An 18,712-nucleotide genomic window follows, 5' to 3' on the forward strand; every position below is an offset into this window, starting at 1 on the left:
TTTAACTGATGCCATCCTCTCCAGTGAGTTTCACTAGACAACGACTCCATATAACAAAATTGGATTTATTATGGTGTTATAGAGCCAAAATACAACTCTAGGCAAGAGGCCCCATCTTTTGCCAATTGCGCCCTTGTATCCATACAAGGCGATTGTTGCCTTCCTTACTCTCTCCGCAATGTTAGGCTTCTACGTTAGCTTACTGTCAAGGGTTAGACCTAGGTACTTCACCTTGTCAGAAAGCACAAAACGCCCCCCATCGAGGGGAGCCCCTTGTACGGAGTCGAGTTTTGTTTTAAATCCTGTATAAAAACTTATTAGTGGCATTCTATCATTAATTTATGTGTAATTATAAGGTAAGTGTTTTGTTTAGGGGGCCCAAGTAACCCCACTTCGTACATTACGTTACACATTTTGTTTTTATTTTTTGACAAGAGCAAATAGACAGAGAAGAAAGCGAAAATCTGTCTTCATACTAATGAAGAAGCCAAAAGAGTATTTGATAAGTACAATGAAAAATATACCCAAAGGCAAAACAAAAACTGGAAAGTAGTAACTGAAGGTGAACTGGATGCCTTTCTCGGAGTACTTATAATAGCTGGAGCGCTACATTGTAAATATAAGAGTATATGCGAAAGAAATGTGCAGTACTGACGAATCCATTACATTGTCTAAGTATATAACATTTGATGATAAAACTACCAGAGAAACTCGAAAAGAGACTGACAAGTTAGCAGCCGTAAGGGAAATCTGGGATTCTTTTATAGGCAATTCATTCAATCCTTTTGCCGCGATAACTATTGATGAACAATTGGTACCATTTCGTGGAAAATATCCATTTCGACAATACATAAAAGCAACACCTGAAAGATGTGGTATAAAAATGTGGGCTGCCGCTGATGTGAAAACGTCATATTTGTACAAGCTGCAGGTCTATACGGGAAAGCTTCGTGGTGGAAATGTAGAAAAAAATCAAGGTGCACGGGTTGTCATAGAACTTGCTGAGCCTTTGTCTGGATCTGTCATGGGTATAACTACTTTTTTCACAAGTAGTCACTTTTTTAAGATTTGGCAAAGTTCCTTCTTACAAAAAATATGTAGCTCTTGGGTACTGCCAGGAAAAACTAAGCGGACACGCCCAACGAATTGAAATTATCAAAAATTCGGAAGGAGTATTCTTCGGTGTTTTCAGTCACAAAGACTATATCTAGGGTATCATATATTCCTAAAAAGAACCGGATGGTACATCTTCTGTATTCCCAAAATGCAGACAATTCTGTTTCTAATAAAGTTCATTTAAAGCCAATTATATTTATGAACTATAAGCGAACTAAAGGAGCAGTAGACAATAGTGACAAACTTATAAGAGAATACTCATGCGGCAGACAAATAGCACGTTGGTCATTTAGAATATTTATGAATATGGTGGACATAGCTGCAGTGAATGCTTTTATCATCTTTACGCAAAATAACCCTGAATGGAAACTTTCAAACTCATCACGAAGAAAGGGTTTTCTATTAAATCTTGTATGAACCAAACATGAAAAGACGTTTAATAAGAGAAGCTAAATCCGTTCCAATCTTACAACGAGCTTTGTCGGCTTGTGGTGTCGCAGCTGTAATTAAAAAAATGTGAAAAGTTCATAACTTATAAACAAAACAAAACAATTTTTGTGTGATGAGCTATAGTGACCCCACTTCGTCCTTTATGTTATAAAATAGACTCTCTAAGGGTTAAATATGTGTATGTGTTTAAAGGTGTTTTCTGAATAACAGATATCACTTTTTCATATATTTAGCTCTACTCTTACGATTATTTGGGTTTGCAGGTCGTTTCCTGGAAGTCACCAACACTTTAAGTTTAAAAATTAGAATTAATTTTAGGTTGCTCCATATTTTGCGAACTCAAACACTTATAAATATCATGGCGATATTTAATACCGCGCGGTAAAATAATAGCACTTCCGTGGCTTTAATTAGAATTTCTAGACATTTTTTTGGTAAACTGTTTTACAGTTTATTAAATTTCATTATAATAAAGTGCAAGTCGGAGTTGCTAAAAAATCTCAAACATCAAATTAAAAAATAAGTTATTTGAGAAGTTTTTGTTGACTAAAGAAACCCGGTTTTATGATTTTTTATCTCTTCCACAGGACTAAATTTCGGAATTTAAATAAGTCTTTATATAATATAAAAGACTAGCTGTACCCGGCGCGCGTTGCTACGCCAACAACTAAAATAAATTTAAGAAAAATAACTTTAGAGAAAAATCAGTACACAAATACTCAATTCATTCTAAACCATTTTATTGATTTTGTTTATTTCGAAAAAATTGTGTCATTACAAATTTTAGTTTCCGTTCGCTGTTTATTGAAGTGCTGTGGGACACACAATATTTCTTGTTTTTCCATCTGGTGCGTAGACGAATAAATCAGAAGATTTTCCGACACGTGAGCAAGCCACATAGAGCTGTCCATGTGAGAAGCATGGATTCTCCAAATTTACTCCACACACTTGTAACGACCATCCTTGTGCTTTGTTAATAGTCATTGCGAAAGCGAGTCGCACCGGGAACTGTAAACGTTTCAATTCGAATGGCATATCTCTCGGGATCATTAGGATACGTTCCGACAGTACGTCTTCACCTGTGAATTTTCCAGTCAAAATTGTTGCCCCGATAACATTGTTCTTCATTTTCTTGACTGAGAGTCTGGTTCCGTTGCAAAGTCGTGGTGGATTTATGTGTCGCAAAAGAATTATGGGTACGCCAAGTTTCAATGTAGGAACGTGCGGCGGCATGCCTGGCAAATCAAGCGAATTGAAGAATTCAGTTGGAAAGCTGACAACCTCGTCTTGATTCTGCACAGTATCGATGGACTTATATGTTGTCGTCTCACTGGGTACTCCATGCTGAATGGTGAAGTTGTTGGTATTGACATCGATGTTTTTGGCTGCTAATATAGCACGCGTACTGACCCACTGAGGGTTTTTATAGTTTTGTGCAATGTTTGTTCCCATTTCCAATATCCAATAATTGTTTTGTAAAATTTCCTACCGATGCATTCCGTTGTAGTTGTACACGCATGCTAGTCTTCAAAGTCAATTTCTGTAAATGACTCCATAGAACTGATGGTTTAAGACATGCATTAAGTTCATCAGCGGGTGTTGAACGTGGTATAATGGCCAATGTTTGTCGAAAACCACCAGACAATAAAATGAGTGCTACACCGAAGATCCGTCTGTTTCCTCTCAAATCTTGCACTGTACGATCAAGCGCTTACAATGCTTTCTTGTGAACATTGCACATTCATCCCATATGATAATGTGACACGTTTGGGGTGCTTTTCCCATTCCAGAGTTTTTTCTGATGTTGCATGTTTGTGCCTCAGTGTTTTGCACATTCAACGCTGAATGCGCTGTTCGGCCACCATCGAGAAGAGTTGCCGCAATTCCAGATGCTGCAATAGCCAGTGCAATATTATTTTGTGATCGTATGGTTGCCAAAATTAGTGAAAGAAGAAAAGTGTTGCCTGTACCACCGGATGCATCTATGAAAAACAGTCCACCGCTTTGTTCTGTGATTGCACGCATAATTCTGTCAAACGCAATGCGTTGTTCTGGAATCAACTGCGGAAGATTTGTTCTACCGAATGTCTCTAGTTCGTCAGAATCATAGTGTGTTTCTCGTTGCAAATCACGATCAAAAAGGTTGTTTGCAGGTCGGTTTGAAGCAGGCAATCCCAGTTGCACCAGTGCTTTGTTAGCGTTCGTCAAACATATGTATTCAATCAAAAGTTACATCTATGAACATGTCATATTCGTTTCCTCTGTGTAAAAATACATGGTCGTACTGATTTTCATGACAATCGGTTGAACGGGGCAGAAGTTGCTACTCTGCAGCGCCATCTGGTGGCGAGTGGCTTCTATGCGCATATTCTACAAACCTTCTCCGTGAAAAAATACATATATATACTAATTTTTATAATAATCGGTCTAGTAGTTTTTGAGTTCATCGATGACATACAGACAAACATTCATTTTTGTATATAAAGAAGATAATGTTTTTTAGAAGGACGTGACTGCTTCCTCTGGTAGTGATATAGGGAACCTATTTTGCGATTTCTTTTCATTCAAATTCGTGTCTGATGAGATATTCAGGCAGCCACTCGCCAAAATTTCTCGAGGAAATTGTCTTCCACAGTTGACTTCAGTTCACTTGATCTTTCAGGTGATGGTGTCATTGAGGGATTGTGAAGTTGTTGACGGTCTTTCTGTAACTTTGCCTAAAAGTTGTCGATCTATGGTTCAGTCTCTTAAACTATTTTTTAATAAATCCTTAGCTGAAGGAATATGTATAAACTTACTGATGATTGGAAACTAGCTTGAGTCACTACAATTTACAAAAGCGGTAATAAGTGCGATATTGTGAATTGCAGACCATTTTTTAAATTCTCTGCTGTTTGATGTATGTATGTCAAATAATACGTCTACGTAATACCTTTGATTAGTTCTAGACAGCATGGTTTTGTAGTTGCAAGATCTACGTTATCTAACTTATCAGTTTTTTTTTAAGATTGTCACGCAGGCTTCCCGGGCGGATACCAAATTCACGCGATCTACACGGACCTCTCTAAAGCCTTCGATAAAATCTCCCACACGATTTTGTTCATAATTAGAGACTATTCACTGCAATTTCACTATTTCAATACAGAAAGTAGTATTTTTGTTTTATATAGAGATTGAAATGTCTGATGCAAAAAAAATTCGTTTGGAACATATCCTGCTGTTTGGACGAAATGGTTGGGCGATGCTCCTTTAAACATTATATACCTAGTAAGCCGGCTGAATATGGGCTAAAGATGTTTGTGTTAGTCGATGCAAAAACTTCTTATACATTTAATCTTGAGCCTTACGTGGGAACTCAGCTTGACGGACCATACAAGCTTAGGAATTCTCCATATACCTGTAAAGTTGTTCTCCGATTGGTGCAGCCAGTAGAAGGAACAAACGGCAATATAACTGGCGACAACTGGTTTACCAGTGTACCACTTGTAAAGCAATTACTTAATGCAAGGTTAGGTTAGGTTAGGTTTGGCAGCCGCATCGCACATAGAGACAACGATGCCACTTAGACCACGAAATGGGTCCGTTGTGAAGCCGCGGGGGCTGAGCTACATTTGCCTCTCCATATTAAACCATCCTGAGCTTTTGACAAAGCGTAAAAGGTTGTTGATACCTAAAGTGTATAGATTATCTATATTCGTTAAGAAGTAGGATTTTAAAAATCGGTTCCTGCTTCTGGCTAAAGCTGGGCATGTGCAAAAAAGGTGTTGAATTGTTTCCAACTCCTCCTCATTTCTGCAGCTACGACAGAAATCATGCGTGTAAACGCCAAATCTCTTTGCATGATTTCCTATGAGACAATGTCCTGTGAGGGCCCCTACTAAGGTCCTGATTTGAAGTCTATTCAGTTTTATAATGCTCTTGGACAGACGTAAATTTAGCCTTGGCCATGTTTGCCTAGCAATTTCACACGTGTTAACGCTAATCCATCTCTGATTTGTAGACCTGATTAATGCGTCCTTAATGAGAAGCTTACAAGTTGCGAGAGGTATCTCCATAAAATTACTTATGTCTGGCAAACAGGTACCTTCTCTTGCAAGTTGGTCTGCCCTACAGTTCCCTGGTATATCTCTGTGGTCTGGAAACCAGCACAAGATTATACGATATTGTTTGGCCATCTCATTTAGAGATTGGCGACAACGTAAGACACTCCTTGATGTTGTTTGGAATGCATCCAGGGCTCGTAGGGCAGCTTGGCTGTCTGATAGAATGCAGATATCCGTTGATGATATTCTGTTTATCTTTAGCCATTTTAAGGCTTCATGAATAGCGTTTATTTCCGCTTGAAAAACACTACAGTGATCCGGTAGTTTAAAGGATTCACTAATAGAAAGCTCTTCGCAAAATAACCCTGATCCTACACCGGTATCCATTTTAGACCCGTCCGTGTAGATCTTAACGGGTGTGTTGGGTGTTGGATCTTCTTCAGACCATTCCAGTCTAGAAGGGATTTTCATTAGGAAATTCGTTTCGAAGCAGAGAATGGGAGGATGATAATCGCAGCCACTGGGTATATCCGTGTAGGAGTCTAAGATGGTTGAATGTCCCTGTCCGACAGTCTTCCATTGTGAGCTCGCTTTGAGCCTTACAGCGGAGCAGGCCGCTAAGTATTTGCAGAAGAGATCTAGGGGTGGCAGATGTAGTATGATATCCAAAGCCATGGATGGCGTGGTTTTCATGACGCCACATATTGCTAGTTCCGCTGATCTCTGCACCTTATTCAATAAATTAGAATAGGTTTTTTTCTGCATAGCACACCACCAGACAACATTTCCATATAGAAGAATGGGTCTGACGACAGCAGTGTAAAGCCAATGAGCAACCTTAGGTTTAATTCCCCAGGTCTTACCTAAAGCTCTCTTACAGGCATAAAAAGCTAGGTTCGCTTTCCTGACTCTTTCTAAGATGTTTGACTTCCAAGTCAGTTTCCTATCTATGATTAGTCCCAAGTACTTGGTTTCTTCCGAAATCACAAGAGCTTCCCCCTTGAGCGTAATTGGACTTAGTTGAGGGATTTTGTGTTTCCTAGTGAACAATATAAGATGTGTTTTGTCTGGGTTGACTCCTAGACCACACTTTCCTGCCCACCTAGAAAGTATGTCTAGAGCATTTTGTATTAGGTCTCTTAATGTAGATACAAATTTACCAGAGACAGCAATGACAACATCGTCGGCGTAAGCTATCACCTTACAGCCCACCGATTCCAGTATTAACAGAAGTTTATTTACAACTGCGTTCCATAGAAACGGTGAGAGGACTCCGCCTTGCGGTGTACCTCTACTTACCAATCTCCTGAGCACCGATTCTCCTAGTTCCGCTTCAATGATTCTGCTATTTAGCATTTTGCCAATGAAGCCTACCAAGCCAATGCAAATGCAAATGCAAAGAAGCTGAAATATATCAGTACTATAAATAAACGGGAAATTCATCCTGAAGTTTTGCCAAGAAAAGATAGAGTAGAAGAAACTTAACTCTTTGGTTTTCAAGAAAAGTACACAATAACTTCATATTGCCAAAAGAAAAACAAAACCGTTATTCCGATTTTCTCAATGCATCTTGATAATTCGATTGACCAAGAATGTGGTGACAAGAAGTCAAATCGGCGTGGATTTAGTTGATAAGATGTGCAAAAAGTATAATAGAGCGAGAACAACAAATCGATGGCCAATGGTATTGTAGTATTCCACAACTTGCTAAATATATCTGCAATCAATGCTACTTGCGTTTATAAAGCTAAGAATCCGGGTAACAAGTTTTAAGATCTGATTTTATTCAAATGTTTGCTTGGAAGCTAATAACACCTCAAATGGAAGAACGATCAACCATTCCAAACGTGTCAAAAGAAGTGCGGCGCCCAGCCCGGCTCTTACTTGGTTTAGAAGAACCCTTACCGCCTCCACAACCCGAGGTAAATTATATTCGGCGATCCTATATTTGCTCAAGGAGTCGCAATAAATTCACCAGAAGAATTTGCCAAAAATGTAGTAAATATGTATGCAAAGACAATGTAAAAGATGTGTGCACCGCCTGTTTGGCAGAATAAAATATGCTCTATATTTGAACTATGTTTACTCTTTTGTATATCTTATATTTTTTTACTGCTCAGTTTGTTTAGATGTAAGTTTAGTTTATTATTATAAGAATGAATTTGGTTGATTGTTTTTACTAAACACTTTAAGGGGGGAGCTTGGTTTATGAGGTCTAAAAATTGCATCTCTTTGTGATTTTTTTTTTTTAAGGAAAAGATTAATTTAGCACTGCAAAGTTTTTTCTATCCTTTAATCAACATTTAAAATGTATAAAAAATTTTTGTACTGGTTAAAATAAGTTGAAAAAAATGTTTAACATAGAAATTAGTAGAGCGCTGCAACTGGCGTACAAGATACAGCTCGTAATTATTATCTAAAGCAAAAAATTCAAATGGATTTCTAATTATCATGATTTTTTATTCTAGATGAACTAAGAAAACTGAGAGAAATTCTAAAATTTCAACTTTTTGGAGGTTTTAAGGAAAAAAATGCCTTTCTATAAAAAAAGATTCACTTTAACTTTATGTAATACAATATAAAAATCTTGAAAAAATGTTTTATCTATTTTGTTAGTTCAAATAGAAGAGAATTTAATACTGAAGGGAACAAGCTATGCTTCATTTCAAATGGTGCATTAGTTTTTTTCATTCATGTACACCAATTCAAAGAAATCATAAAAATGAAAAGTCGAGAAAAGAAGATAAAGTTTGTACTATAGCTGTCCGGTCACAGCGTAACTATTACCTAACGCTCGCCTACCTTTGGCTTTGTATCTACGGAAATTTTGAGAAATAGGCTCTGTAACTTTGTGTGAATATTCGGAAATATATTAGGAATCGCTTAAAACGAAAAAAAAAAATGATTTTTTTGACCTTATAAACCAGGCTCCCCCCTTAATTCTGCAAACATTTTAAAAACTTGCCATTAAATAGCATTAAACAGCTCAAAAGGACATGAATTAACTGGTTTAATTTTTTTTTATAATGAAAGTTAAGTAAAAGTAAGTGTAAATATATTTTAGGCGTTTAAAATAATATAAATAAACATTTATCAGAAAAAAAATTTTTTTTTATAAAATATTACAACAGAAAAATAAGTTGGACTACGAACGTAGTCCACGCGCCTAATGGAGGGTTAAGTCACAGAAAATACAGTTTAATGCTCTTTGCAGAAACTTTCGTCGTTTTAAGATAGTTTGCGTTGGCTTTAGGACATTATTTAGTGCTAAGGCGGCACTCATTAGAACGGGTACTTCAAATGCAAGTAAAAATTATTTTATTTGTAAAAATTCGAAACCTAATTTTAATAGTTATTAATTCTGTTAAAATTAAATTTCAACTTTTATATATTTTAGTTAATTAATGGTTTCTTATGTTGAAAATTAGTTGTATGTACTACCATTTTTAATCTTAAATATTCTATAATTTGTATTTTAGTTTTGAATTAATATCCTAAATGTCTATTCTGAATTTTGTTAGACATTAATGAGTAAATATAATAAATAAATAGAATCTCCCACGACATAATTTTTATTATGAAGCTAATGCGAGCTCCTTCGTATCGACTCAGACAAGAGAGTTTTTGAGCGCTCAAAAGAACGACTTAATGGGTCATTCAAATTACAGCCTAAATTTGGCACCTAATCATTTCTTTTTGTTCACGTACACCTAACATTAAATACGAGATAAACATTTTTCAACGCCTGAAGGAGTTAGCATGAGTAAGAAACGACTCGTTACTCGGAAAAAATCGCTCAAGCGGTTATTGCGCCTTTCAAGAAGGAGAACAAGAAAGAGCTGTCGGTGCCTTTAAACGGCTTGTTGTGAAGGTACCTACTTCTGAGATGCAAAAGTGCTTTGAAAATGTACCAAGTAAAGTGTGCACAAGAGATGTGTATTGACTTTCAAAGTGAATATTTTGGAACACAAAAAAAAATTTCTGCGTTAATTTGTCATACACTTTTTTTAACTAATTGTGAAGACTAAATAAGCCAAATTCCATAACTGGAGCTTCGCCAAGACGGCTGCTTTACACTGTGAATATTCAAGTAAACCTATTGAAAAACCTTGTATAATAAAATCTTGTACCTTTGAGTGCGAAGAGTTGTGTTTAACTGTACTGAAGAATGTACCTCGGATCACACTGACTAACTTATTAAGAGTTACCCTAAAATGTGGGTTAAGAAAAAATTAAGTTTGCACGCAATTAACGCAGTGTCAGCGAAACAGTTATGCCCACAGGCGTTGTGTGGCAACGAAGAGCTTCGAATGGATGCATACTCGCCTACATATAAATAAATAAATGAATGAATAAATAAGAGTGGGATCTGAGAGACTCGGGTGAGGGTAAGGTGGGGGCAAATGAATGAAAATACAAATGAAATGCTAAAGGAAAGAAAGCAGGGAATATCAGGAGAAGGAATAAAGACGGAACAAGCGAAACCGGAGCAATTCAAAAGAAAATAAATAAATCTGTTTTAATACATAAGTACGCGCTTATGTGTGTATTTACTTACACATGCACATACGGATGTAACATTCAAGTAGAATATTTGTACACATGCACGTAAATATATGTATATGTATGTGTATGTGTAATTGCGATTGTAAATAAGCCTTTTATGTGTTCATTGTAGCGGTCAAAGCTGCAATGAATGCGAAAGGAGTGAGATTTCGTAACGTAATTGCCACAAGCGCATGAAGGATACAAGGAGAATGTGCACCTTTTGCCATCTTTTGCTTATCTCTTTCTGCTCCAGTACGACCACGAGTACGAGTATTTCATTTGCAGACTTATGCTGCAGTGTTATCGGATGAATTTCAGTTTTATTGTTGAACAGCAGCAGCAGCCACTGCAGCAACGGCAATGATAAGTGCTGGGCTTGCATTACAATCAACACTCATTATATTTTTATTTTTAAAATTATTTGCATTTTATTTCGTTTTTCTGAAGCGCGAAAAAATTCGCACCGGAAAAAGGAAGTACAGCAGAAATTCGGACAGCGCATTTAATTGTGCCTTCATTGTGTGGCATTACCTTGCGGCGGACGAAGGGCTTGTTTAAGTATGTATGTGTGTTACATATATGGGTATGGGAGAGTATTTACAAATGTGTCTGTGTGCGTGTGTTACTAGTGTCCAACAATGCGATTAAGAAATGTTATTGGTGAATGGTGAAATTATTTTCATTTCACAGTTGATTTCTTGTTATTCTGCAATTAAAATATGTACGACCTCATATAATGTTGCCCAGAAAAATAGGCACAACTGCACTTCCCGAATAGGATAAGATAAATGGGTACTCACGCGAGGGGCCTACTTGAACCCAGAATCAAAAATTCGTTTATTGCCATTTCGAGAAAAGATAGAGGCAAAAGAACCAAACAGGTGGAAAAATGAAGAAGGGCCTTTGGATTAGAAGATGACAACCAACAGTGGCTAATTTCGTTCGTATTAACCGCTTCAAGTTACTGATGTGATTCATCAGGCGCGTAATATTTAGAACCGCAATATCCGCTGGTGTAGGAAAAAAGGGAGAGCCCAGATGTCTAACTCTGTGCCCGACGAGGGCAGTGCAACTGAGAAGAAGGTGCTAAGATGATTCCACCTCATTCTGCAGACAACTTCTGCAGAACGCATTTAAATCAATTCCAAGTCTCCCCGTATGGACACCTAACGGATAATGTCCGGTAAGGGTACCCACCATTTTCGAGAGCAGCGGCTTTATTAGCCTTAGGAGTTTTCTTGAGCACCACCGATCTACCCCTGGCCAGAAGGATATCACGTGCTTGTAAGTTTGCGCGCTAGCCCAGAGTTTGTTGAGTTGACGCGTGACCCATCTTTCCAGGAGTAGACCACAAGTTCTCAAGGAAATTCCAACCCACTTATTTTGCCATAAAACCATCTCAAGGGTCCCCTGTCTAGCCAGCTCATCAGCAATTTCCTTCTGTGCCACTGTGACCGGGAACTCACAGGATCGTAATATCGAAGTATTCGGATGCAGTTGAGAGGGAAGTCAAGCATTTCCTGACAAATTTTGAACACACACAAAAGCAAGCCGAAAGCTCTAAGTGATCCTGTTGGAGTAGATATTTACGTCCTTTACAGCAATTCCATAGGTAAGCAACCAATCTACTGCTTCCTTAATTGCTGCCACCTGCCCTTGGAATATAAATACTACAGTGGCCCGGAAACCTAAATTTGAGCTTGATGGGGAGCTCTTCGCAAAGTACTCACCCACCAATACTTCCGTCCAACTTCGAGCCACCTGTAAACAACTTTGCCATGCCCTGTTTCCAGAGAGCGTGGCATTTAACTGCATTTGAAGTGTTGCTAAGTCGCACGGTGGGATCACTTCAACCTGTCACTTTTTTCTTTAACAGTAAAGCTGAATAAAATCTCTAAACTACAATAATCATCATCATCATCAGGCAGCGTTACAGCTCCGGGTGAGCTTTAGCTTCATCAAGTAGTCTTTTCAAAGTTATACGATTAAAGGCAGCAGATCACCTGCTGTGTATTTTCAGTATCTTGAGATCTCTGATGACTTAGTCGAACCAACGTTTCCCAAGCCTTCCCTGGTATCTGGTGCCCAGTGCCTTGTAATTTAAGAAGGATTTTTGGGGACATTCGTTAAGAACGCGAATGATATGACCTAATCATTGGAGTCATCGCGATTTGATGAACTTAACGGCATTTTCCCCTTTGCCAATTCGCAGCAGCTCCTCGTTGTATACGATTCCGTAATAACCATGCTCAACCCGTATGGGACTGTAAGGCTCTTCTTTCGAAAGTTCAGGGATTTTGTGCATCCTTGTTTGGCATTACCCATGACGCAGAGCCATACGTCAACGCTGGTGCAAAAATTCTTATTCCAAAGTACCAATTAAATGTGGAGTTATTTTTAATGAGTTGGCTCAGCGGTGCATCACGAGCATTGTTTGGTTTCCTGGACACAGAGACATTCTCGGAAATCATATCGCGGATGAGCTGGCTAGGGGCGGAACTAATCAGAAATCAGTCAATTCTGCTCAATATATGGGAATCCTTTTTCCTCAAGCAATCCCTGGATCGGATCAGTCTGCTAGATCCCGGAATCCACTTGCGAGATAACTAGATAAGTTTGACCCAGATGAAATGAGTACAAAACTGGACTCCTCACTAGCATAGATCAGTCTTGCTTGAGTACAGTGGTTGGTATTATCACCGGGCACCTCCAAATAAGAACATACGGGAATCCTCAAATGACTTCTGTCACCGGAACGAGGAGGAGGTGGAGAGCGTTGAACACTTCCTCTGCCTCGGCTCCGTTCTTGCTGGAACGCGATATTACTGTCCAAACATTTACTTCTTTGGATATCTGGCAGACTTGGAATCGGCAGCTATCCACAGCGAAAGACGAAGTGGTTTCACTACATTGAGGATTAGATGGGAGATTTGAGTTCAAACCAGCAGTATCCCAATAAGACAGAACTCTAGACCTAAGTTGGCCTTCCTCTATACCATTACGGAGTGTGGCAACCATTGTAACCCAATATTAAGTTACGTTACTTTGGGTTGATATAAAATTTTCTCTCGGAGTTAGGATCAAAGTGCATTTTTTTTATCTACATATAAATGGAGCGCAATAGATTTTAAGGCCGTGGTGCTCTTAATGAACATAAATAATATCTCAAAAAAGTGCTACCATTATTTTGAACAGGTGCGTATGCAAAAATATATATGTACGTGCGCTATGTAAACTATTTATATACCAGTGATACTAATCCCGGAACCATGTAATCCCGTGTAATCGGCGGCCGCCCGAAATATAAGGCAAAAACGCTACTACTTTTTCTCATCTTTCTGGTAGATCTCGTATACCGTCGCCAAGTGCCATCGATCGGAACAGGTGATAATCGGCGCAATATCTGGAAAAGATGGCGAATGGGGTATGATTTTCCATTTTAGTATTTCCAGGTAGGTTTTACCGGGTTTGGCAACGTGAGGCCGAGCGTTGTCATGCTGTAAAATAACTCTTTCATGCCTCTCCGCGTATTGCGGCCATTGTGGCCGCTTCTCGCGCAGTGCTCGCCTCAATCGCATCAATTGAAGTCTATATCGGTCCCCGGTGATGGTTTCGCTTGGTTTTATGTATATATGTATATAATTGGCGCGTACACCCTTTTTGGGTGTTTGGCCGAGCTCGTCCTTCTATGTGTGGTGTGCGTATTGATGTTGTTCCACCAATTGAGGAACCTATAGTTTCAAGCCGACTCAGAAATACACTCGCAGGTTAGCCATTGCCTGCCGAGGGGCGACCGCTACTAGAAAAAACTGTTTCTTCGTTTTGTTGTTTCACCGAGATTCGAATATACATTCCCTATGAATTCCAAATGGTAGTCACGCACCAACCCATTCGATTACGGCGGCCAATTCCGCGTTACCTTGAGTTAATCAGGGGATCCTGAAAAAATTTAAGTATTGTGTCGAAAGAAGTAAAATCTTATTTATTTAAGAATTGGATAAACGGTTTTCTGTTTCCAAAAAGTGGTTTTAATTTGCTTACAAAATATGGTTTAAGTCGATATGAATTGAAAACTAATAAAAATGAAATTTTTAAATCAATAGTGGTCTTCATCTAAGCTCTTAAGTTTACCCAACACATAAAATTATACTTTTGCATGCGCTTCTATTTTTATGCAAGCACTTGATAAAATTTTTGTGTAACTTTAATAGATCGACTGCGAGGCCGACGAGCTGGCCAGACAAGGGACCAGTGAGGTAGTGTGCCCGCGAAAAGAAAGAATCGGGATCCTCTTGACAACCTGAGATCTACTCCTGGAAGGATGGCCCTTGCAGCGAGCGCTGGGAAAGTACACGAACTTGTAAGGTCGCGAATTACTTTTGGCCACGTTTGAATCGGAAGCGCTCCAGAGATATTCTGAGGATGACAAAACCTCAGCTTTCAAACTTGGTGGGTGTCCTCACGGGACACTATTCACAAGGTATGGATGCCGTAAGACTTAGAATTATTTCGAGCCCGTTTTGCCTTAGCTGTATGGAGGATGAGGTGGAATCATCTCAGCACCTGCTCCTTAGGTGCCCAACTCTCGCGGGGTTAAGATTCAAGCATCTTGGTTCTCACTTATTTTCTGCACCTGCTGGCCTAGCAGGTCTTGATGTCAAAAATCTGATGAACTTCATCAGCAGCGTAAAACAGCTAACACAACCGAAAATTAGTCACCGTGCATAGCCCACAAATACTCAAACCTCCCCACCCCTCTCCTTTCCATTATATCGTTTTACCTTCATCTCTTTTTTCCCCTTGAAATGGTATCACAAAGGATGAACCAAACTTTTTTCGTCCAAGTGGGCCCACTATCTGGGCAACCATTACAACCTAACCTAATTGATCGGCTAGGTGCTCGTGAAATATTAAAAATAAAAAATGTCGAAAAACGAAAACTGCTTAATCATAGAAACCCTTCTTATGTTTGAATTTCTGAATTGGGAAACTTTTGGGGAAAATTATGGTAAATGATATTTGTGCATTGCGTTCGTTCCATTTTAGAGTTTAATTAAAAAATTTCATATGATACTTCAGCTGAGAACCCGGCAGTCCGCATTCAGCTAGCAGCAGCCAATAAGGAAGGTAAAGGAAATTTTTATTTCGAAATGTCGGGATAATTGTACACCTGGGTCCTATATGGCTATACCTGGAGAGTTGGCAATTAATACAAAAAGAGAAATTTGCGCGATTTGTCCAACATCCGAAAGGCGAATGAATAAATCTTCATGCGTCAAATGCCAAAAAGGCTTGCCTGAGAGCACAAAATTGGTCTCGGTGCGCTGGTACCGTATCGAATAGTTTCAGAATCGTAGCGTTTGTATCCATTCGGACGACATGACGCAGCCAACGAAGCCGCTGGATCTTTATTCGCTGCGCTATGCATTTTTTTTTGTTTTAGAGGGTAGTGGGTTAAAATCAAAATGCTAGAAACATCATCTGCAGCAATGTCTCACTTGTGGTATGTGCGGCATGTACCCACTAACACTATACAACTCCTCCTCCTCGACTAATTTCCACCCTGGAACCGCTGTTAGCACTTCATTAATGTGGAGCCGCGTTTATGTCTATTGTCGCAACCAGGTACCTGTGTTCAGGTCTCTCTACTGGGTTGCCCATATTCGACGGACCCATGTGCTTTTTTTAAATCAAAGAAAAGCACAATTTTTTTGATGTTCACGATAATAATCATTTTATTTGGTTCAAGCAGATTTGTTGACATCAAATGCCCGCCTTGAGCCTGTACGGCGTATTGTGCCCATTTTGCAGCATTTTCTATTGTTTTAGCTAACATTTCGGCTGGAATAGCGGCTATTTCCTCACCGATGTTATTCTTGAGCTCTTCTATGTTCTTTGGCTTATGAATATAAACCTTTGTTTTTAAATATCTCCACAAGAAGAAGTCAGGTGGCGTTAAATCGGGCGAACGCCAGTCAAAATCGCCTCGTCAAACGTCGAGGAAACAATTGCTTCAAAAAATTGAGTGTGGTGCGACCTGTGTGTGGTGGAGCGCCGTCTTATTGAAACCAGAACTGCCTCATATGCTTTTGATGAATAATTGGCATCACAAAAGTGGTTATCATATCGCGATAACGCTCCTGATTGACGGTAACAGCTTGACCATCTTCATTTTCGAAGAAAAACGGCCCAATAATCGTTTTCGCACTAACGCCGCACCAAACAGTGACTTTTTCGTCGTAAAGAGGTACCTCTTGAATTTCGTGAGGATTTTCAGTGGCGTAAATACAGCAATTTTGCTTGTTTACCGTCCCATTCAATAAGAAATGAGCTTCAGCGGACATGATGATTTTGTTCTTCTTCTTTTCATTTCTTTTGTTGAATGTAAATTTCAACAATTTGGGAGCGCTCGCGTGGCGTGTACTGTTCCATGGTAAAAATCTGCTTGGACTGACGCTTCTAACGCGGTACGTCATTAAGCGATCTGACGCCTCTGTCAAAAGATACACGGTTGCCAGATGAGTCCGTCGAATATGGACAACCCTGTATTGTAGACGTGTGGAGATTTTACGCCAGCGATACTATCCACTCCTCCCACTGTTTTAATAAGTGATTCTGGAGGAAATGAAACATCGGAAAATTTGCGAGTGCGCGGAATTTACGAATTATCGTCTTCTCTTCTGTCTGATGTTATTGTGCGTGATTGACTCAAATGGCTGCGTTTGTCTTCGTCCTTGCCGGAATTTTCAACTGTAGCTGCTGCTGTTGAGCTCTGAATTGGAGTCGTAGCATTATTTTCTAGTAAACGCGCGAACCGCCTCCCGCTTAGCACTGGATGAGCATAGCATATCCCGTATGAGGTTGATAAGACTAGGTGATTGTCCCAAAAAAAAAAGTATTGCCCGTTTTCGTGCGAAGCGATCACAATGAAAAGTCGCGTGTTCCGCGCTTTCGATTGCATTAGTGCATCTAGAACAAAATGAGCTACCGGTCAGCTGAAAGCGTTGGAAATATGCCATAAAACAGCTGTGATCAGTGAGTTTCTGCGTGAGCTAATAATCGGTATCATCATGCGAGATGTAATATTAGCTTGTACGTCCGTCGCCCTTTAGGTGACTGTTCCTATCTTTTTTGCCACTCGTATATTAGTCGCTCTCACTCGATGGCTCTTCCTGCTCCTTGCTCGCTATAGAGGCGCTATTGCAGCGCCTGATACCGTTCTATATGCGCTATGTTTATGTTGTCGTAAAGCTCATTGAAAAGGTCAAACATTTTCCGCAGAATCTTTCTCTCAAACACTCCAAGCAGCGCCTCATCGGATGTTGTCATCGTCCAAGCTTCTGCGGCATACGTTAGGTCGGGCATGATGAAAGACTTATAGAATGTTGTGTTTGTTCGTCGAGAGAGGACTTTATTACACAATTGCCTAATTAGTACAAAGTAGACTAGACTTAACACTTCCATATAAATGCCCTTTTAGGGTTAGAAAAGTTATGATCCAAGTGGAGTTCCGTAACGAATCGCGGAATGAATTTAAAAATATCCCGTAATTGCGGTACCAAATTTTCCACCAATCCCCGCATCCCCAGCACATACATACATATATAGGCGGTTAATGCCTTCAAGGCGCATTTCCGGTGCGAATTCATTTCACGCATCAATTTTGCCCGTGCGCAGTGGTCAACGGGACAAACCTACCTACACATGTGCGTATGTGTATGTAAATAAGGGCATACATAAGCATATACTTGATACGTAATCTATTTGTTTATTCGAAGGGCAATTTTCTGCATACACTTTTTTGCTGAAAATTAAATTTGTGTGCTTTAATTTCACGACAAAAACAAAAATAAAAAAAGTTTAATTCACACAACTGCAAAAACTTTTAAAATTCAATGAAATGAAAAGTGCGCACTGATAAGTGCATATTTTTAAATAAATATGTCTGTGCATGCGTTTGTATGTAAGTATTGTATGCGCAGCTACAAAAGCAAAAAGGCAAAAAAGAAAAAACGCGCTTATCTGTGTGCAAACGTAGATAATTGCAATACAATATCTACATGTACACACACACTCTCTCTCACACACACACACACAAGGTCTTGTTAATGCTGAACGCATGCATTCAGGCACGCGCATACACGCAGCCACGTATCGTGGCAGCCATTTAAAATGGCCTCAAAAATAAATGAGCAATTACCCATATGAATATACAAGTATGCACTCAAATGAGCGCAATTACTTGTTTGCACACACACACATATATACATACACATATGTGTGTAGGCATATAAGTGCGCGCATTTATCGTAAAATTATAATTTTTTTCTTCACAAATCCATACATGCAGGAGTATGTTTGCACATAAGTGTACTTTTTGTTGAATTCAAGTACTCCCACGTTTCGGGTTTTTTGTTTTTTTTTGTTTTGTTGCTTTGTACATTTCAATTCGCTGATTTTGCTGGTATGCGCGCTTTTTTCGTCCTGTCTCTGCATTTGCTAGTATTGCTACATAGTTAATAAACTAACATTGGCCCATTTAAGCTCATTGACTC

Source organism: Anastrepha obliqua, chromosome 1, assembly GCF_027943255.1.
Source record: "Anastrepha obliqua isolate idAnaObli1 chromosome 1, idAnaObli1_1.0, whole genome shotgun sequence".
Classification (NCBI taxonomy): domain Eukaryota; kingdom Metazoa; phylum Arthropoda; class Insecta; order Diptera; family Tephritidae; genus Anastrepha; species Anastrepha obliqua.